The sequence below is a fragment of the Papaver somniferum genome, unplaced genomic scaffold (genome assembly GCF_003573695.1).
Source record: "Papaver somniferum cultivar HN1 unplaced genomic scaffold, ASM357369v1 unplaced-scaffold_133, whole genome shotgun sequence".
In the NCBI taxonomy this organism is placed as follows: domain Eukaryota; kingdom Viridiplantae; phylum Streptophyta; class Magnoliopsida; order Ranunculales; family Papaveraceae; genus Papaver; species Papaver somniferum.
The window spans coordinates 9,306,957-9,330,518 of NW_020622492.1; positions in this window are offsets into that span (position 1 = coordinate 9,306,957).

Below are 23,562 nucleotides of genomic sequence, written 5' to 3' on the forward strand. Positions count from 1 at the left end.
GAACATGTAACCATTATTGGATATAAACATACTGTGTATTCACATTTGTGTAATGTCCAAAACCGGGAACCATGGTATGCGTACCCGTATGCATACTGGTTGGTTGTTGGAAGTCCGGGAACTAAGTATGCGTACCCATACGCGTATTGGTGGAAGTTCAAGTTCCGTGAATTTCTGCTGGAGTTTGGAAGAGTAAAATGGTATGTGTACCCGTACGCGTACTGGCGTAACCAAACTCAGTCCGGCTACTTAGGTATACGTACCCTTTGCATACTTAAGTAGGTTATGTTATAAAATCAGTTTGTTCATGAACTAATACATTTATATAATAAGGAATGCAATCTTTTGCAAACCGTGGCTATAATGTTCATGAAATGATTCGAGTGAATCAAAATCGATTTTGCTTCAATTGTGTCTTGTATACTTCTATGAGAATATAAACAATTGAACAACTCTCTAACTAGTTTCATTTGAGTCATTTGAACTAGTTATGATAAAGATGAATAAGGTTGATATGAAAGTGCCCATATGTCTAACCATTGGTTAACTATTGTTGAACCAACTAAGTGTACACGTTTAGGTACGGTTACCTTTATCTAAATGATTGTACATTTCATTTGTGTATAACAAGCTAAGTTCGATCTAACGGTTGAAAGATATTAGCTTGAATCTAATCAGGTTTTCATCTAATGGTGAATATTGAATGCTTTGTTACCAAGGTAACATTGATTGCAAACCATGATTTGAAGACTATACAAAGGAGAACTCTAGCAACTGGGAAACCTAAGACCCACACCTCATGTGTGATACTAGTTGCGACTAGAGTCGATTCTCCTTTAACCTTAGGTTTTTCACGAAACCCTGTAGGTTAACAACTTGAAGATTTCATTGGGATTGTGAAGCCAGACCCAACTATTTTATCTGTAATTGCGTGTTCTGATCTTGCTGTTTTCTATCGTGTTGAGTACTATCTTCTTTGAGATTTGCTCGAGATTTATTCTCCGATAGGAAAGATTGAAAAGTAGTCAAAAACATCTTCGTCTCATCGTTTGTGATTCCACAATATCTTGTTTCGTTAATCGATTAAGATTATTGTGAGGTGATTGATAATGCTAAGATGTTCTTCGAGAATATAAGTCTGATTTATCAATTGGTTCAAGTTCACCTGGATTTATCAAAAGACGGAATAAAACTCATAGGTATATCTGTGGGAGACAGATTTATCTATTCAATAGACTTTTCTGTGGGAGACAGATTTGTTTATCAAGTCTTCGACTTTGAGTCGTAGCAAATCTTAGTTGTGGGTGAGATCATCTAAGGGAATCAAGTGCACATAATCCGACGTGTTTCAAGAGGCGTAAGGAACACAATTGTACCTTGATCAGTGTGAGATTTATTAGGGATCAACTACATTCCAGAGCAAAGTTAGCTTGGTAGTAGGCTAGTGTCTGTATCGGCTTAATAAAATGTGGTGTTCAAATCTATACTAGGTCCCGGTGTTTTTCTGCATTTACAGTTTCCTTGTTAACAAAATTTCTGGTGTCTGTGTTATTTCTTTTCCGCATTATATTTGTTTATATAATTGAAATATCACAGGTTGTGCGTAAGTTCAATCAATTTTGAATCCATCCTTTGGTTGTTGATTAAATTGATTGATACTTGGATATTGGTTTTTGATATCGCCCAAGTTCTTTCTGATATTAATCAGGCTCACGTATTCTATCTGTTTGATTTGATGATTACATTAAGAAACATAGATACAAACTCTTTGATATATTTCTTGATTGAGCTCGCTTTATTAGTTGGTGCTCTCGGAATTATATTGGAGTTAGTCCATACATATTGCTGAGCGAAATATTGGGTGTGGTTGTTAGACCCCCCCTTTTTCAATTGGTATCAGAGCAGGCAAACACGTTTAAGACCTTATAAGTCTGTGTTTGTAGCGATCTGACTCTATGGACATAAGCGCTATCTCAATAAATGCACCACCAGATCCAAGGATTTTAGAATTCTCCTCCATGACCGATTTAATTAAATCTGTTGAAGAGATTCTATCTAAACCTCCTCCAGGTTCAAAATCCCTAGGAGTATTTTCAGGGATTGAAAAAAGGATTGAAAGCTTGTCTCTTGATGTTGAGATATTTCTCCAAAAAGAGCAAGAATCTCTTGATAGGATAAATCAAGTTATGAGGAATAATATTCATGTTGAAGTCGACATTGATTTACTAATCAGTGAGAGCAATGCTCCTCCTCTGTGTAATTCAATTAGTTGCAATAATCTAAACGAATTACAAGAGGAGTTTAAGTCTCAGTCATCTGAGTATATCACCTCAAGGCATGAATCGATTCATTACTCAATTCATGATACCTCCTATCAAGATAGTAGTATTGTCTTATTTTATGAAGAAGCTAGGACGTCTCTTTTTATCAAAAGAGTTTCCCTTTGCAGTACTATAAACTATCTGCGGAAACTATCTTTTATAAGTTGGAAAACGAGAAATCAGAAACACAATTATTTTTGGGTTCTCCTGAAGTTCTTTGATAAACTTATAAAAACAGCTCTTTGGGTATTTCTCAACATGTCAAGAGTAAGAGTTGCTGGAAAAAAACTCTTTCTTGGTGTCATAAGGCTGTCTTGTAGTGTGTCTGACTAATATCTAGGTAACTCGTTGTTATATTTGTTGATTTTTACTCCAAATGGTGTCTTAAAAAAACGAGACCTTGTCAGCACATGTACGGTTCATCTACTCTGAGCCTTTAACCTGTTCGTGTGTGAACGCGTTCCGGATCATTTTAACCGGTTCATGTTCTACCGTTCGACACATAAAAAGAGAAAGAAACCTTTTCATTCACTTCACCCTCTCTTCTCAACATTTCGAGAACTGAAGAGAAAGACCAAAGGTTCTCAAATTTTTTCTCCCTTGGTTCTTAATTCTTTTGTGTTTGTATCAAAGTTTTGTAATCAGAAGAAGCTTTCCCCTCTTGGTTAAAGAGTCATTTCCTTGTCCCTCATCGTTTTGGAACTCCACCATCAACAACAGTTCCTGGAAAAAGTTAGTAGTTCATCTTCCCTATTGTGTCCTCTCTCAAAAATGGCATCTAGGAAAAGGTTAAGTCGTGGTGAGAGTTCAGGTACTCAACCTAATACTTATAGTAGAAGAATTATTGATAGTGATAATGAATTTGATGATGTTTTGGTTTAGACGTTCTACAACCCTTTTATGATCCAGCCATTCAAATTAGCTTTACTAGTTACTTGCTAGGAACAAATATGTTAAGTTTATTAAAGGGAATTTCGTCACAGAAAGGGTTTATGATAGAACCGTTCAAGAACCCGAGTTTCACCAGTTTATGAACCAATATGAATAGGGATATATTCACGACGGTCTTGGGTTGTTTCATCCTGAGATGACTTGCTAGTTTTATGCTAACTTGCATGCAACCAACAAAGAAAGATGTTGTTTCAAAACAATGGTTGGAGGAATATCTTTTGAGGTAAATCGTGGGGTGATTGCATATCTGTTAAATCTGTCAATTGATCGCTCTTTCGTTGTTCCTCAACCTGAGCATCTCAGACCAACTCAGAGTCAAATGTCTGAAATGCTACTAAATAGGGGTGAATCTTGGTCTGGCAGCAAGTTGTCTGTTGATTACATTAGCTTTCATTCGAAAATTTTAGCAAACTGTCCGTTGCTAATTTGAGTCCCATTACGCTTGATAAGAATCTATAGAGCAGGACCCTTGCTGAGATGGTTTGATATCTTATCTCTGGTGAAGAGATTGATTTATGTGGCCATATTATGCGACAAATGATTCATATGGTTTCATAGAAGAAAAATCTTGGGTTTCCTTATCTTATCAACATAATTTGTAGTCACTTTCCTCCTATCGGTACTTGCACTGGTCGAGCTACTCCTTTATCCCAAGAAGACATCAATAAAATGAAGAAATGAGTCAATCCTGAAGCTAATCTTCTTCATGAAAGAATTGAGTGCTTGGATGAACAATTGAACTATGTTTTGGGAATTCATCCCGAACTGACTGAACCTGTCTTTGAGATTGCTAAGAAGTACTGAAAAAGCGGGGGTCTAACAACACCACCCAATATTTCGCTTAGCAATATGTATGGACAAACTCGAATACACTTTTAAGAGAATCAACAAGACTCAATCAATTAAAAGTATATCAACGAGTTTATATCTCTCTTGTTGATTTGATTTACTCAAGCAAGAACTTTGAGTTCTAATCAAATACAAGGAATAACTTGGATGGTACAAAAGAATAATATCCAAGGATCAATCAATATCAATCAACAACCAACGGTCGGATTTCCAATTGATTGATTAAAACGCACAACCTTTATTATTTCAATTATAAAGATAAAACAATACAATGCAGAAATTGAAATAACACAGACACCAGAAATTTTGTTAACGAGGAAACCGCAAATGCAGAAAAACCCCGGGACCTAGTCCAGATTGAACACACACTATATTAAGCCGCTACAGACACTAGCCTACTCCAAGCTAACTTCGGACTGGACTGTAGTTGAACCCCAATCAGTCTCCCACCGATCCAAGGTACAGTTGTACTCCCTACGTGTAGGGCCCCCTAAGCTAGGAGCTGAAAAATCCAAGAGATTAACTAAATAAAGAGGCACCACGAATCTTATTCAAATACTTAAACATTCAATTAAGAAATTTGCTACAAAACTTATCCCAAAACTAACCCCGCTCAGAATATATATACATGAACTTCTCTCAAATGATACATATACATTAGTCAATTGGTTTACAGAATAGACAACATAATAAACATAGCAGAAGTTAACTAATTAACGGAGTCAACACTTATGGATTTCGATGCGCAACTCTGATCTGTCTCTGAAAACTGAAAGTGGGAATAATTAACATTTAACTTCTAAGTAATCATAAACAAGATTAAGAAAAACAATAATGTTTTCCCAAACATTAAATAGTGACCAAGTCACTGAGATACACAAACACGAATATGGGCAAGCTTTTTCTTCAAACAATGTATACTATGGTTGTGCAATTCCGAACTCGCAAATCCACACCTAATCGTAAATATGGATGTCGACAATTCCGAACTCGCAAACTGTCGACCGATATAAGCATAAAAGCTGAATTCATGTAGATATAAATGCGAAAGAGCATATCCTCACAGAAGTAAACAAACATGTATATGGACAAACTCCTTCTTCAAAAAATGTATACTATGGTTGTGCAATTCCGAACTCGCAAATCCAAACCCAATCGTAAATATGGATGTCGACAATTCCGAACTCGCAAACTGTCGACCGATATAAGCATAAAAGATGAATTCGTGTAGATATAAATGTGAAGGAGCGTATCCTATATACCACAAGTGGAAATTCGTATTTCCCATAACAATTCATATGACAAACAAACATTACAAGTCCTTTCCAAACCATGGAAAGATTAACAAAATCAACAGAAGTATAGTAATGCAATTTAAACAAAACATGGGATGCACACTAGACAATGCATGAGTTTGTTAAGCATAAACTTTTGTAAAATAAATAACAATGGTTACAAAAGAGTCAAATGTATCCCCACCACTTTTGATGACAAGCCACGCCTACCTCGAGATCCACGATCCACTGGTTCATCCTTTGAATCGATCGTTTTTAATATAGACTAACTGTTAATGACACAAAAACTCTAAGAATCTAGCCAAAGAGGCTCACACTAGAAACATACAAATCTATCTAACGGTTCAAGCCCATTAATGGTTCTACCCATCTTCATTATCCATTTCTTGCATAGCTAAGAGTTTACTAATCCATTTAGATTGATTCTATAGTCCATAGCTAAGTCTTAAGAGCGACTGCAATGGTACGACTAAACTCAAAGATCAAAGACAAAAAAAAAAGACCAAATATGAGTTTAATCTGTACTGTGACGTTATGGGGAGAAGACCAAATTTGGTCGCGCGTAAAATTAATCACCGCACGAAAACGGGCGTAAATTTGGTGTACGCTTGAATGGGGCGTAAAATTGGTTTACGCCCGAAATTTGAATGGGGCGGATGGTTTGGTGTCCGCCTGATGAGTAAGTGAACGGGCGGATGGTTGGGTGTCCGCCTGATGAATTTCATTTTGAATGGGGCGGATGGTTTGGTGTCCGCCTGACGAAATGTGAACGGACGGATGATTGGGTGTCCGCCTGATGAATTTCATTTTGAATGGGGCGGATGGTTTGGTGCCCGCCTGATGAGTAAGTGAACGGGCGGATGGTTGGGTGTCCTCCCAGCAACAAGCGTACTTTAAATTTACGCCCGACTATATTAGGATTTGGTATTTGGTCGCGACCAAATATGATCTGGGATTTGATCTTTGGCTGGGATTTAATCTTTACTCCGTCCCACTGCGTTACGATCTCATCCCAAATTTTTGGTTATACTCGCCCACTGTGGATGCTCTAAGAGCGACTGCAATGGTACGACTAAACTCAAAGATCAAAGACCAAAAAAAAAGACTAAATCTGAGTTTAATCTGTACTGTGACGTTATGGGGAGAAGACCAAATTTGGTCGCGCGTAAAATTAATCACCGCACGAAAACGGGCGTAAATTTGGTGTACGCTTGAATGGGGCGTAAAATTGGTTTACGCCCGAAATTTGAATGGGGCGGATGGTTTGGTGTCCGCCTGATGAGTAAGTGAACGGGCGGATGGTTGGGTGTCCGCCTGATGAATTTCATTTTGAATGGGGCGGATGGTTTGGTGTCCGCCTGACGAAATGTGAACGGACGGATGATTGGGTGTCCGCCTGATGAATTTCATTTTGAATGGGGCGGATGGTTTGGTGCCCGCCTGATGAGTAAGTGAACGGGCGGATGGTTGGGTGTCCGTCCAGCAACAAGCGTACTTTAAATTTACGCCCGACTATATTAGGATTTGGTATTTGGTCGCGACCAAATATGATCTGGGATTTGATCTTTGGCTGGGATTTAATCTTTACTCCGTCCCACTGCGTTACGATCTCATCCCAAATTTTTGGTTATACTCGCCCACTGTGGATGCTCTAAGAATATCTACAACTTTGCAGAAGAAACCAAAGACTAATTCAGACCATAAGTGGTCCAAATACTAATTAAGATTGATGGCACTAAGCCCAAGCCCGTGGGCCTGATCCGGCACGACCCACTAGTCCGGCCCACTACAAAGGCCTGACCCAACTGGGTCAATTTAACGGTCAAGGGTCAACTAACAGTAAACGTCAGTCAATAGAGTCAAGGTCAGGTCAAAGTCCAGGGTCAATGGTCAACGAGTCAATACTAGTGACTCAGTGGGTCAAACCCGATTTAACCCGATTCGACTCAGTCAGATGGACTAAGTCAGCTAGAGTCAGATCTTGACTAGGCTAAATGTCACAAGGCCAAAACACTTGTACAGGTCAGAGTCATTGCTCAGGCCAAGGAAAGCTAATGCACAATCATTGTGCAACACCAAAACTATAAACTCTACAACTCCAACTCAGGTTTAATTCCAAACTAATAATACATCAATGAATAACCAAGTAAACTTCAAATTGAATTACAAAGATAATACAACCTACCTACATTTGCAGCTTTAAGCTTTTACTGAACTCACAACTATAATCCTACATTACTCATACCAACATCCATTTCAGCATTCACAACACAATATCTGCCATCTCAACACACATACAACCATCATCTCAACCCATCTAATACCACTTCACTCCAAACACACTCTTTTCCCAATCACCACCAGCAAACACAACTACACTGCATCTTTAACTAGCAATAAGATATCCTCTATCACCAATATACAGTTCCATGATTTCCCAGACCAACATAACCGCCTCTTGCTGCGCTAATTACTTCAACAGTGGCCCAAGCCTCACTGTAAACTTATTACAATTGAACTCATATAACATTTGTCAGCACCAGCACATCTTCAAAACACATAAACTCAGTTAACCTGCAACATGATAACTCCACAGTTCATACATACCCCATTCATTATCCAAACTTCTTCCAAAACCCGTTCAACAATCTTGCCAATTCTACTTCTAACCAAAACCACCAACAATTATATCTGCAGTTCTAGAAATACTACCATTTATTCAAACAATAACAGCATTATCAGCTCCATGCACACCTTGTACATTTCATCACTAACTCAACTTTTCTCTGTAACTCACGACTATCCAGTACTAAGAGTAACATATGAATCAACTTAACATATACCCAAACCTTATAATTCAATCACAAGACTAAACTACAACAACAGATCAAGCATATACTCGCCATATCCACTTCAATTCATAGTTCACAGAGAAACTAAAAATCCAATAATGAAAAGAACAATTACCTCAACTATGTATTACTCTAGCAATTGAAATCAGATTCTTCCTTCCCTTGACTCCATTGAGCAACCATCTCAAACTCAAAACGGCACCATAACCACAATTAAATGATAACCCCTTTTACTCCTACATCAACCAACTTAACTCTCATAACTACTCAATCACCTTCTTATCAACAGAAACCCTAATTTATTAATTTGGGGAAGAACAAACACAAACCCTAATTTTATGATTGATCAATTCATCACCTTATTTGTTAAATTAACATAATACCCATGTTAAATCATCCCTCCTGGATATTAATTCCATCTTCTTTGAGTTTAATCTCATGAAACCCTAAATTGAATTTCAACTCAATTCACAGAAACCCCAACCCTTCGATTCTTCACTGAATCACCTTCATAATTCAATTCAACAACTACCCAAGATTCTTCATATAACCACAGATCTAATTTCATCTTCAAAATCTTCAGAACCTTAATCTAAATCTTCAAACCCTACTCCCTGATTCACTTCCTCCTTCGAGTCTGAATCAACAACAAACATCATCACTACCAACAAAAATCAATTCTTAAGATTTACCCTAAGTTTATCTTTGATATCGCAGCCTCAGAAATCTCGCAGACGCCGGAGGCAAAGAACAAAAAAAGAAAAGAGAAGAGAAAGAGGAGAAGCAGAGAAGAAGAGGAAAGAAGAAGAAAATAGAACTGAAAGTGAAAGTATTCTCTCGAGTCTCGACACGTTTTGGTGACAAGGTCAACATCCCATGATAAAGGAACCCACCCAAACGTTAAGGGGAGTCAGGTCAGTTAATTGGCAAAAATATCTTTTACCCTTCATACTCATTCGATAATATCTCTTCGTACGGTTTCCGAATGACACGTTCGAGCGGCCCATTTCGCGTAACTTTTCGAGATATATCTAATGATACTAGTTTCTTAACTAAATCGTTGTTAGATTAATTGTTATTAATTAACGTTCGTGATAAACTAATCGAGTTATTTCCGGCTAATTCGTCACTTGACTTGTCTAATAGCGTTGACGAGCTTCAGGGTCTTTACATTCTCCCCACCTTATATCATTTTCGTCCTTGAAAATCAAACCATCCTTCTGGTCTTCAAAAAAACTCCCCACCTTATAGAATAATCCTCTATTGTCTAAATGCAAACAACATAAAACAAAGCACAAACCTATATGGCTCTTATAACTAAAATCTAAAATTTGTAGCTCTAAGTTCAATTACACTGAGTTAAGTTCTATCAAATATGGAAGCCTAAGTTTCTTACACTAATTTCTATCTTATAAAATACTTGTCTCTAATTACAAAATATCCTACAAATCTATTTCTAAGTGAATTTATATCTATCGGTTTCCTAAGGAATTATACCAAGCTTCTATGATCAGTCATCTATTGGTTTCTAAAATAATTATACTAAACTTCTATGATCGGTCCTCTCTGAATGCAGTTGCCCTGTCAAGGTTGACCAATCCCAACAATGCCTTCCTACGAACAAAGAAAACACAACCTTCACTATTCTCAAGTGCTAGATTAATTAATTTCTAACATAATATGACCAAATAATCTTTAAATTTATGTGTAACTAATTTATCTTAGAAAAATTACTTCATAAAGATATATAATTCACAAGATTCTAAGCAATTTTATCATCATAATTTTTATTAGTATAAATAATTCAATTTCGATTTTTCGTGAATTTATAATATCTGATAATTTTAATTTTACTGTAATACCATATATAAATTTTCCAAATATAATCTACTCTAAATTTTCTTACTAGTCTAATTATTCGAATACTATCATCAACTGCGTTATTGTTCTCATTATTCTTAAGTTGATAGTCCAATTGGTACACTAAGCCTTAATCTTCTAAATATAATTTTACATCCACGTAAGAATTGATATGATAGATTTTATTTAATCAAGTTGAATTTATGTACTGTATCTTGTTAAATATTGTGTTGTAATTTAATATGATCTAAATTTGAGTCTTCATAAAAATTATAATAAATCCTAATATTCTTTAGATTTGTTATCAAGGTAAAGTATCCGATTAATATACTAATTTATTTTCTTTTAATTAAAAGATTACACTAAACATCTGAATATCAACTTTTACTACTTCGTGTATATTTGTTTCATTTTAGAGAGTTGCTGAAATGAATACTAACACTACTAACAAGTTGAGTCTTTTTGTTTTATTTATTATGTCCTCGCTTTCTTATGTCTAACGCCTAATAAGTATGGTATTAATTATCTACATATATCTCTAATTTGTAATTAGTTTAATTTACAAAAACTTAATCGTAGATAAGCGTTACTAATTTTCTGTAGCTCTTTAATCATAATTATTATTTTTATTGTTATATATATTTAATGAAATATTATCTAAGCTAAGTTCAATATGACACTGATTAATAAATGCTAATCATTACTTTATTCAAATTATTATTACTATTATTATCATCTTTAATTACTAATATAATATTTTATTATCGACATTGATGGTCAAACTATTATTCTAACTACTCTTCCAAATATTATTGAGTCCCAAAAATATTATTATATAATTATAAACTGTTGACTCTACGTATAAGTCAAGGTGCTCAATAAATTTCTATGTAACTTTCAAGATCTATCAATAATACTAATCTCACTATTTTTAGTATTAGATTGTTTACGTGTTCATACTTTTTAGATTAGTTATTCTCAAATCCTTCTTAGCTAAAGTTTTTGGTGTACCCTACAATTTTTACTTCATTACCTACACAAACAATCAAACAAACAAACAAATCAATCAATCAAATAAAATCTTTTAATTATTGATAGCTTTTACTGATTAAGATTTATCTCACAACCTAACCCAGTTCTAAACTAAACTATTTCCCTAACTGGAACTGACTAATCTTATTGTCACCCATATAAGATCTAATAGTGAGTTATGATACCAACACTGTAGCACCACCTAAGCTAGCAGCTGACTAATCCAAGAGATTAACTAAATAAAGAGGCACCACGAATCTAATTCAAATACTTAAACATTCAATTAAGGAATCTGCTACAAAACTTATCCCAAAACTAACCCCGCTCAGAATATATATACATGAACTTCTCTCAAATGATACATATACAATAGTCAATTGGTTTACAGATACAATAGACAACATAATAAACATAGCAGAAGTTAACTAATTAACGGAGTCAACACTTATGGCTTTTGTTGCGCAACTCTGATCTGTCTCTGAAAACTGAAAGTGGGAATAATTAACATTTAACTTCTAAGTAATCATAAACAAGATTAAGAAAAACAATAATGTTTTCCCAGACATTAAATAGTGACCAAGTCACTGAGATACACAAACACGAATATGGGCAAGATCTTTCTTCAAACAATGTATACTATGGTTGTGCAATTCCGAACTCGCAAATCCACACCTAATCGATATGGATGTCGACAATTCCGAACTCGAAAACTGTCGACCGATATAAGCATAAAAGCTGAATTCATGTAGATATAAATGCGAAAGAGCATATCCTCACAGAAGTAAACAAACATGTGTATGGACAAACTCCTTCTTCAAAAAATGTATACTATGGTTGTGCAATTCCGAACTCGCAAATCCACACCTAATCGTAAATATGGATGTCGACAATTCCGAACTCGCAAACTGTCGACCGATATAAGCATAAAAGATGAATTCATGTAGATATAAATGTGAAGGAGCGTATCCTAAATACCACAAGTGGAAATTCGTGTTTCCCATAACAATTCATATGACAAACAAACATTACAAGTCCTTTCCAAACCATGGAAAGATTAACAAAATCAACAGAAGTATAGTAGTGCAATTTAAACAAAAGATGGAACGCACACTAGACAATGCATGAGTTTGTTAAGCATAAACTTTTGTAAAAGAAACAACAATGGTTACAAAAGAGTCAAATGTATCCCCACCTCTTTTGATGACAAGCCACGCCTACCTCGAGATCCACGATCCACTGGTTCATCCTTTGAATCGATCGTTTTTAATATAGACTAACTGTTAATGACACAAAAACTCTAAGAATCTAGCCAAAGAGGCTCACACTAGAAACATACAAATCTATCTAACGGTTCAAGCCCATTAATGGTTCTACCCATCTTCATTATCCATCTCTTGCATAGCTAAGAGTTTACTAATCCATTTAGATTGATTTTATAGTCCATAGCTAAGTCTTAAGAATATCTACAACTTTGCAGAAGAAACCAAATACTATTTTAGACCATAAGTGGTCCAAGCACTAATTAAGATTGATGGCACTAAGCCCAAGCCCGTGGGCCTGATCCGGCGCGGCCCACTACACAAGGCCTGACCCAACTGGGTCAATTTAACGGTCAAAGTGACGGTCAAGGGTCAACAAACAGTAAACGTCAGTCAACAGAGTCAAGGTCAGGTCAAAGTCCAGGGTCAATGGTCAACGAGTCAAGACTAGTGACTCAGTGGGTCAAACCCGATTCGACTCAATCAGATGGACTAAGTCAGCTAGAGTCAGATCTTGACTAGGCTGAATGGCACAAGGCCAAAACACTTGTACAGGTCAGAGTCATTGCTCAGGCCAAGGAAAGCTAATGCACAATCATTGTGCAATACCAAAAATCTAAACTCTACAACTCTAACTCAGGTTTAATTCCAAACTAATAATACATCAATTGAATCAACAAGTAAACTTCAAATTGAATTACAAAGGTAATACAGCCTACCTGCAGTTGCAGCTTTAAGCTTTTACTGAACTCACAACTATAATCCTACACTACTCATACCAACATCCATTTCAGCATTCACAGCACAATATCTGCCATCTCAACACACAGACAACCATCGTCTCAACCCATCTAATACCACTTCACTCCAAACACAATCTTTTCCCAATCACCACCAGCAAACACAACTACACTGCATCTTTAACTAGCATAAAGACATCCTCTATCACCAATATACATTTCCATGATTTCCCAGACCAACATAACCGCCTCTTGCTGCGATAATTACTTCAACAGTGGCCTAAGCCTCACTGTAAACTTATTACAATTGAACTCATATAACATTTGTCAGCACCTGCACATCTTCAAAACACCTAAACTCAGTTAACCTGCAACATGATAACTCCACAGTTCATACATACCCCATTCATTATCCAAACTTCTTCCAAAACCCGTTCAACAATCTTCCCAATTCTACTTCTAACCAAAACCACCAACAATTATATCTGCAGTTCTAGAAATACTACCATTTATTCAAACAATAACAGCATTATCAGCTCCATGCACACCTTGTACATTTCATCACTAACTCAACTTTTCTTTGTAACTCACAACTATCCAGTACTAAGAGTAACACATGAATCAACTTAACATATACCCAAACCTTATAATTCAATCACAAGACTAAACTACAACAACAGATCAAGCATATACTCGCCATATCCACTTCAATTCATAGTTCACAGAGAAACTAAAAATCCAATAATGAAAAGAACAATTACCTCAACTATGTATTACTCTAGCAATTGAAATCAGATTCTTCCTTCCCTTGACTCCATTGAGAAACCATCTCAAACTCAAAACGACACCATAACCACAATTAAATGATAACCCCTTTTACTCCTACATCAACCAACTTAACTCTCATAACTACTCAATCACCTTCTTATCAACATAAACTCTAATTTATTAATTTGGGGAAGAACAAACACAAACCCTAATTCTCTGATTGATCAATTCATCACCTTATTTGTTAAATTAACATAATACCCATGTTAAATCATCCCTCCTGGATATTAATTCCATCTTCTTTGAGTTTAATCTCATGAAACCCTAAATTGAATTTCAACTCAATTCACAGAAACCCTAACCCTTTGATTCTTCACTGAATCACCTTCATAATTCAATTCAAAAACTACCCAAGATTCTTCATATAACCATAGATCTAATTTCATCTTCAAAATCTTCAGAACCTTAATCTAAATCTTCAAACCGTACTCCCTGATTCACTTCCTCCTTCGAGTCTGGATCAACAACAAACATCATCACTACCAACAACAATCAATTCTTAAGCTTTACCCTAAGTTTATCTTTGATATCGCAACCTCAGAAATCTCGTAGACGCCGGAGGCGAAGAACAAAAAAATAAAAGAGAAGAGAAAGAGGAGAAGCAGAGAAGAAGAGGAAAGAAGAAGAAAATAGAAGTGAAAGTGAAAGTATTCTCTCGAGTCTGGACACGTTTTGGTGACAAGGCCAACGTCCAATGATAAAGGAACCCACCCAAACGTTAAGGGGAGTCGGGTCAGTTAATTGGCAAAAAGATTCTTTTACCCTTCATACTCATTCGATAATATCCTCTTCGTCCGGTTTCCGAATGACACGTTCGAGCAGCCCATTCCGCGTAACTTTTCGAGATATATCTAATGATACTAGTTTCGTAACTAAATCATTGTTAGATTAATTGTTATTAATTAACTTTCGTGATAAACTAATCGAGTTATTTCCGGCTAATTCGTCACTTGACTAGTCTAATAGCGTTGACGAGCTTCAGGGTCTTTACATTCTCCCCACCTTATATCATTTTCGTCCTTGAAAATCAAACCATCCTTCTGGTCTTCAAAAAACTCCCCACCTTATAGAATAATCCTCTATTGTCTAAGTGCAAACAACATAAAACAAAGCACAAACCTATATGGCTCTTATAACTAAAATCTAAAATTTGTAGCTCTAAGTTCAATTACACTGAGTTAAGTTCTATCAAATACGGAAGTCTAAGTTTCTTGCACTAATTTCTATCTTATAAAATACTTGTCTCTAATTACAAAGGAGATTCCTACAAATTTATTTCTAAGTGAATTTATATCTATCGGTTTCCTAAGGAATTATACCAAGCTTCTATGATCAGTCATCTATTGGTTTCTAAAATAATTATACTAAACTTCTATGATCGGTCCTCTCTGAATGCAGTTGCCCTGTCAAGGTTGGCCAATCCCAACAATTCCTTCCTACGAACAAAGAAAACACAACCCTCACTATTCTCCAGTGCTAGATTAATTAATTTCTAACGTAATATGATTAACTAATCTTTAAATTTATGTGTAACTAATTTATCTTAAAAAAATTACTTCATAAAGTATATATAATTCACAAGATTCTAAGCAATTTGATCATCATAATTTTTATTAGTATAAATAATTCAATTTCGATTTTTCGTGAATTTATAATATCTGATAATTTTAATTTTACTGTAATACCATATATAAATTTTCCAAATATAATCTACTCTAAATTTTCTTACTAGTCTAATTATTCGAATACTATCATCAACTGCGTTATTGTTCTCATTATTCTTAAGTTGATAGTCCAATTGGTACACTAATCCTTAATCTTCTAAATATAGTTTTACATCCACGTAAGAATTGATATGATAGATTTTATTTAATCAAGTTGAATTTATGTACTATATCTTGTTAAATGTTGTGTTGGTAATTCAATATGATCTAAATTTGAGTCTTCATAAAAATTATAATATATCCTAATATTCTTTAGAGTTGTTATCAAGGTAAAGTATACGATTAATATACTAATTTATTTTCTTTTAATTAAAAGATTACACTAAACATCTGAATATCAACTTTTACTACTTCGTGTATATTTGCTTCATTTTAGAGAGTTGCTGAAATGAATACTAACACTATAACAAGTTGAGTCTTTTTGTTTTATTTATTATTCCTCGCTTTCTTATGTCCAACGCCTAATAAGTATGGTATTAATTATCTACATATATATATCTAATTTGTAATTAATTTAATTTACAAAATTTAATCGAAGATTAGCGTTACTAATTTTCTGTAGCTCTTTAATCAAAGTTATTATTTTTATTGTTATATATTTAATGAATTATTAGCTAAGCTAAGTTCAATATGACACTGATTAATAAATGCTAATCATTACTTTATTAAAATTATTATTACTATTATTATCATCTTTAATTACTAATATAATATTTTATTATCGACATTGATGATCAAACTATTATTCTAACTACTCTTCCAAATATTATTGAGTCCCAAAAATATTATTAACATTTATGTAATTATAAACTGTTGACTCTACGAATAAGTCAAGGTGCTCAATAAATTTCTATGTGACTTTCAAGATCTATCAATAATACTAATCTCACTATTTTTAGTATTAGATTGTTTACGTGTTCATACTTTTTAGATTAGTTATTCTCAAATCCTTCTTAACTAAAGTTTTTGGTGTACCCTACAATTTTTACTTCATTACCTACACAAACAATCAAACAAACAAATCAATCAAATAAAATCTTTTAATTATTGATAGCTTTTACTGATTAAGATTTATCTCACAACCTAACCCAGTTCTAAACTAAACTATTTCCCTAACTAGAACTGGCTAATCTTATTGTCACCCATATAAGATCTAATAGTGAGTTATGATACCAACACTGTAGCACCCCCTAAGCTAGCAGCTGACTAATCCAAGAGATTAACTAAATAAAGAGGCACCACGAATCTAATTCAAATACTTAAACATTCAATTAAGGAATCTGCTACAAAACTTATCCCAAAACTAACCCCGCTCAGAATATATATACATGAACTTCTCTCAAATGATACGTATACAATAGTCAATTGGTTTACATATACAATAGACAACATAATAAACATAGCAGAAGTTAACTAATTAACGGAGTCAACACTTATGGCCTTCGTTGCGCAACTCTGATCTGTCTCTGAAAACTGAAAGTGGGAATAATTAACATTTAACTTCTAAGTAATCATAAACAAGATTAAGAAAAACAATAATGTTTTCCCAGACATTAAATAGTGACCAAGTCACTGAGATACACAAACACGAATATGGGCAAGATCTTTCTTCAAACAATGTATACTATGGTTGTGCAATTCCGAACTCGCAAATCCACACCTAATCGTAAATATGGATGTCGACAATTCCGAACTCGAAAACTGTCGACCGATATAAGCATAAAGGCTGAATTCATGTAGATATAAATGCGAAAGAGCATATCCTAACAGAAGTAAACAAACATGTATATGGACAAACTCCTTCTTCAAAAAATGTATACTATGGTTGTGCAATTCCGAACTCGCAAATACAAACCTAATCGTAAATATGGATGTCGACAATTCCGAACTCGCAAACTGTCGACCGATATAAGCATAAAAGATGAATTCGTGTAGATATAAATGTGAAGGAGCGTATCCTATATACCACAAGTGGAAATTCGTATTTCCCATAACAATTCATATGACAAACAAACATTACAAGTCCTTTCCAAACCATGGAAAGATTAACAAAATCAACAGAAGTATAGTAATGCAATTTAAACAAAACATGGGATGCACACTAGACAATGCATGAGTTTGTTAAGCATAAACTTTTGTAAAATAAATAACAATGGTTACAAAAGAGTCAAATGTATCCCCACCACTTTTGATGACAAGCCACGCCTACCTCGAGATCCACGATCCACTGGTTCATCCTTTGAATCGATCGTTTTTAATATAGACTAACTGTTAATGACACAAAAACTCTAAGAATCTAGCCAAAGAGGCTCACACTAGAAACATACAAATCTATCTAACGGTTCAAGCCCATTAATGGTTCTACCCATCTTCATTATCCATTTCTTGCATAGCTAAGAGTTTACTAATCCATTTAGATTGATTCTATAGTCCATAGCTAAGTCTTAAGAATATCTACAACTTTGCAGAAGAAACCAAAGACTAATTCAGACCATAAGTGGTCCAAATACTAATTAAGATTGATGGCACTAAGCCCAAGCCCGTGGGTCTGATCCGGAGCGGCCCACTAGTCCGGCCCACTGCACAAGGCCTGACCTAACTGGGTCAATTTAACGTTCAAAGTGACGGTCAAGGGTCAACTAACAGTAAACGTCAGTCAACAGAGTCAAGCTCAGGTCAAAGTCTAGGGTCAATGGTCAACGAGTCAAGACTAGTGACTCAGTGGGTCAAACCCGATTCAACCCGATTCGACTCAATCAGATGGACTATGTCATCTAGAGTCAGATCTTGACTAGGCTGAATGGCACAAGGCCAAAACACTTGTACAGGTCTGCTCAGGCCAAGGAAAGCTAATGCACAATCATTTTGCAATACCAAAACTCTAAACTCTACAACTCTAACTCAGGTTTAATTCCAAACTAATAATACATCAATTGAATCACAAAGGTAATACAGCCTACCTGCAGTTGCAGCTTTAAGCTTTTACTGAACTCACAACTATAATCCTACACTACTCATACCAACATCCATTTCAGCATTCACAGCACAATATCTGCCATCTCAACACACAGACAACCATCATCTCAACCCATCTAATACCACTTCACTCCAAACACACTCTTTTCCCAATCACCACCAGCAAACACAACTACACTGCATCTTTAACTAGCATAAAGATATCCTCTATCACCAATATACATTTCCATGATTTCCCAGACCAACATAACCGCCTCTTGCTGCGATAATTACTTCAACAGTGGCACAAGCCTCACTGTAAACTTATTACAATTGAACTCATATAACATTTGTCATCACCAGCACATCTTGAAAACACCTAAAATCAGTTAACCTGCAATATGATAACTCCACAGTTCATACATACCCCATTCATTATCCAAACTTCTTCCAAAACCCGTTCAACAATCTTGCCAATTCTACTTCTAACCAAAACCACCAACAATTATATCTGCAGTTCTAGAAATACTACCATTTATTCAAACAATAACAGCATTATCAGCTCCATGCACACCTTGTACATTTTATCACTAACTCAACTTTTCTCTGTATCCAGTACTAAGAGTTATACATGAATCAACTTAACATATACCCAAATCTTATACTTCAATCACAAGACTAAACTACAACAACAGATCAAGCATATACTCGCCATATCCACTTCAATTCATAGTTCACAGAGAAACTCAAAATCCAATAATGAAAAGAACAATTACCTCAAATATGTATTACTCTAGCAATTGAAATCAGATTCTTCCTTCCCTTGACTCCATTGAGCAACCATCTCAAAAACAAACCCCAATCTCTTGAATTCTTTCTCAAAACGACACCATAACCACAATTAAATGATAACCCCTTTTGCTCTTACATCAACCAACTTAACTCTTATAACTACTCAATCACCTTCTTATCAACAGAAACCCTAATTTATTAATTTGGGGAAGAACAAACACAAACCCTAATTCTCTGATTGATCAACTCATCACCTTATTTATTAAATTAACATAATACCCATGTTAAGTCATCCCTCCTGGATATTATTTCCATCTTCTCTGAGTTTAATCTCATGAAACCCTAAATTGAATTTCAACTCAATTCACAGAAACCCTAACCCTTCGATTCTTCACTGAATCATCTTCATAATTCAATTCAAAAACTACCCAAGATTCTTCATATAACCATAGCTCTAATTTCATCTTCAAAATCTTCAGAACCTTAATCTAAATCTTCAAACCCTACTCCCTGATTCACTTCCTCCTTCGAGTCTGAATCAACAACAAACATCATCACAACTAACAACAGTCAATTCTTAAGATTTACCCTAAGTTTATATTTGATATCGCAGCCTCAAAAATCTCGCAGACGCCGGAGGCGAAGAACAAAAAAAGAAAAGAGAAGAGAAAGAGGAGAAGCAGAGAAGAAGAGGAAAGAAGAAGAAAGTAGAAGTGAAAGTGAAAGTATTCTCTCGAGTCTCGACACGTTTTAGTGACAAGGCCAACGTCCCATGATAAAGGAACCCACCCAAACGTTAAGGGGAGTCAGGTCAGTTAATTGGCAAAAAGATTCTTTTACCCTTCATACTCATTCGATAATATCCTCTTCGTCCGGTTTTCGAATGACACGTTCGAGCAGCCCATTCCGCATAACTTTTCGAGATATATCTAATGATACTAGTTTCGTAACAAAATTTTTATTAGATTAATTCTTATTAATTAACGTTCGTGATAAACTAATCGAGTTATTTCTGGCTAATTCGTTACTTGACTAGTCTAATAGTGTTGACGAGCTTCAGGGTCTTTACACTACGCCTCTGATCCCAGCAGGCCTCTGCGCACTTGATTCCCTTAGCTAATCTCACCCAAAACTAAGAGTTGCTACGACCCAAAATCGCAGGCTTTGACAATAAACAAATCTGTCTCACACAAACAAGTTTATCAAAGGATCAATCTGTCTCCCATTGATAAACCCTAAAGGTTTTGTTCCGTATTTTGATAATTATAAAGGTGAACAGGAACCAATTGATAATCCGGTCTTATATTCCCGAAGAACAACCTAGAGTTATCAATCATCTCACAACAATCTTAATCGTATGGTAGCGAAACAAGATGCCGTGGAATCGCAAATAATGAGACGAAGATGTTTGTGACTACTTTTTATATCTTGCCTATCAGAGATATAAATCTCAAGCCAATTAATCTGATTGTACTCGTACGATAGAATATGCAAAATCAGATCACACAACTACGATAAAAGTAGTATCGATATGGCTTCACAATCCCTATGAAGTATTTAAGTCGTTAACCTGGTTTTACAAGAAGAAAACCAAAGGTTAAAGGAGAAACGACTCTAGCACGCAAACTAGTATCACACGTAAGGTTTGGGGATTAGTTTTGCGCAATACTAGATGTCTCCTTTATATAGTATTTCAAATCAGGGTTTGCAATTAAGTTACTGTGGTAACAAAGTAATCAATATCCACCATTTGATGAAAACCTGATTTAGATTCAAGATAATATTTCTCAACCGTTAGATCGAAAACTTAGCTTGTTACACACACTTGACAATGCACGTTTCTAGGTTTGTTAACCGTACCCAAATGTATGCACTTGTTGGTTCAACAATAGTTAACCAAAAGGTTACCCATATGATCATTTTATATCAACCATGTTCTTCTTCACCATAACTAGTTCAAATGACTTCAATATGAACTAGTTAGAGAGTTGTTCAATTGCAAAGAAATCTTATGTACTACACAAAACACAATTGAAGCAAAGATGATTTGATTCACTTGAATCGGTTCATGAAATTTTATAGCCACGGTTTGCAAACTGAATTCCTTAGTCTTTTTAAGTTTAAGTTCAGAAATCATCTTCAGATATATAACCTTCTCAATTTCGCAGACTAGGTTCGCGGACTTAAGTTACCAGGCAGAGTTTACAAACTCCAGCAGAAATTCTCGGGTGTGAGAACTTCGCCGGTTCGTGGACTTATTTCGTGGAATTACCTTCATGCAAGTAGTTTGTCAACTCCATCAGAAATTCTCGGGTTTGAGAACTTCGCCAGTTTGCAGACTAAGTTCGCGGACTTGGCTCACGTCATTCTTCCGGTTGTCTTGATCAACAAAGTTCGCAAACTTTGGTTCAAGGAATATGACTTATACATAAATGTGTTTCCACAACAATGCTTATGTCCACCATTGGTTATGTAATCTAAACTCTCATTTCAATCATTGAAACATTCTTAGAGGACGTTAGGTAGTTGTTACACCATTTCTCATCAAAGTAATTTTCAAGATGATTGAAAAATATCATGACTTTCGTCACATGGTAAATATAAACTTGATCGAAGCGAAAAGCTTATCAACACATATTTCGAGATATAAATAGGCTAGGTATACTCGACTCGAAATACCAAATGTGTATAATCCAAGTCTATATATATAGCATACGACTTCTTGTCTCAAAGAGTAGGAGATAGAGTAGATAGACTTTTGAGTGATAGATAAGTTCAAGTCTTCACATACCATTTTGTCGAGAAGTTCCACCGGTTCCTTGAGTAGTTCTTCTACTTTTATGATGAATCGCCATGAAGTCCTTGAACTCAATTACACTTTCTATCCTAGTCCGAGACTTAGCTATAATAGACTAGAAATCAAGACTTATAGTTTTGATCACTAACATTGAAAAACATTTTGAGATAACAACACATGCGAGTTCGACCGAGCAATGGTCTAACAATCTCCCCGTTTGTCAATTTTAGTGACAAAACTATCAATACATATGAAATACAAAAAAGATAAAGAAACTTTAGTAGCTCCTATTCCACATGTCTAATCTTCAACATTCCTCGAAATCTTCGTCACTTCCAAGTACTCCAATGATCCCAAAGGTTGTAAGTTTAGCATCACCGTTGTTGAATATCCGTAGCTATAACAATGAGAAAACATTGTTCTTGATCATTGTTATACAATGTCATAGTATTATTACACAGCGTCAAAGTTCAATTGTATCACAACTTCGACAATAATACTCTGGTGATATGTATCACTCCCCCTTAGTCAATACTCCATCTCACATGGAAACCACTCCCCCTTACACAATGATCTGAAAACCATATGCATTTGTAGTGTGAACTACATATTAATTTTCCCCCTTTTTGTCAATAAAATTGGCTAAGGTACAAGAACGGGATCATAATGAAATTTCCGAAAGAGACATTTTATGACAAAAGGAAAAATAATACATACCAACTAATTTAGATGCAATCATAAATCCGAAGCTAAATGCATTCATCAAGGTGTTTAAAGATACAAGATAACCCCTCTAAAATTCCACATCCGCACACCCCTCAAGATATGACTATTAAGCACAAGTTCAAAAGAACTCTCCCCCATTTGATGTCATTCCCGAAAGAACAACAAGAGCGACCTTAATTTCAAAAGAAAAAAAGGATTTTTATTGGACACCAAAAACCATAAGAATGATTTCCTATATCCAAAAACTCAATCAAATTAATCACAAGTAAACCATGACTAATTTAATCGGAATACACAACCAAATTAAACACAAAAAGTGATCAATTTAATTGATTGTGCTCAACATAAAAGGACTTATGGAGACACGAAAATACTCAACTACATTAATTAAAAGAGAACCCATAATTAATCTAATTGGAATACACAACCAAACTAATTACAAAAGTAATCAATTTAATTGTGATTTTGCTCGACATAAGAAAACTTACGGAGCAATAACTAAATAACCACACAAGATGATTAATTTAGTTCAATATGCTCGACATAACATACCTCATGGAACACCAACTAAGCTAAAAAAT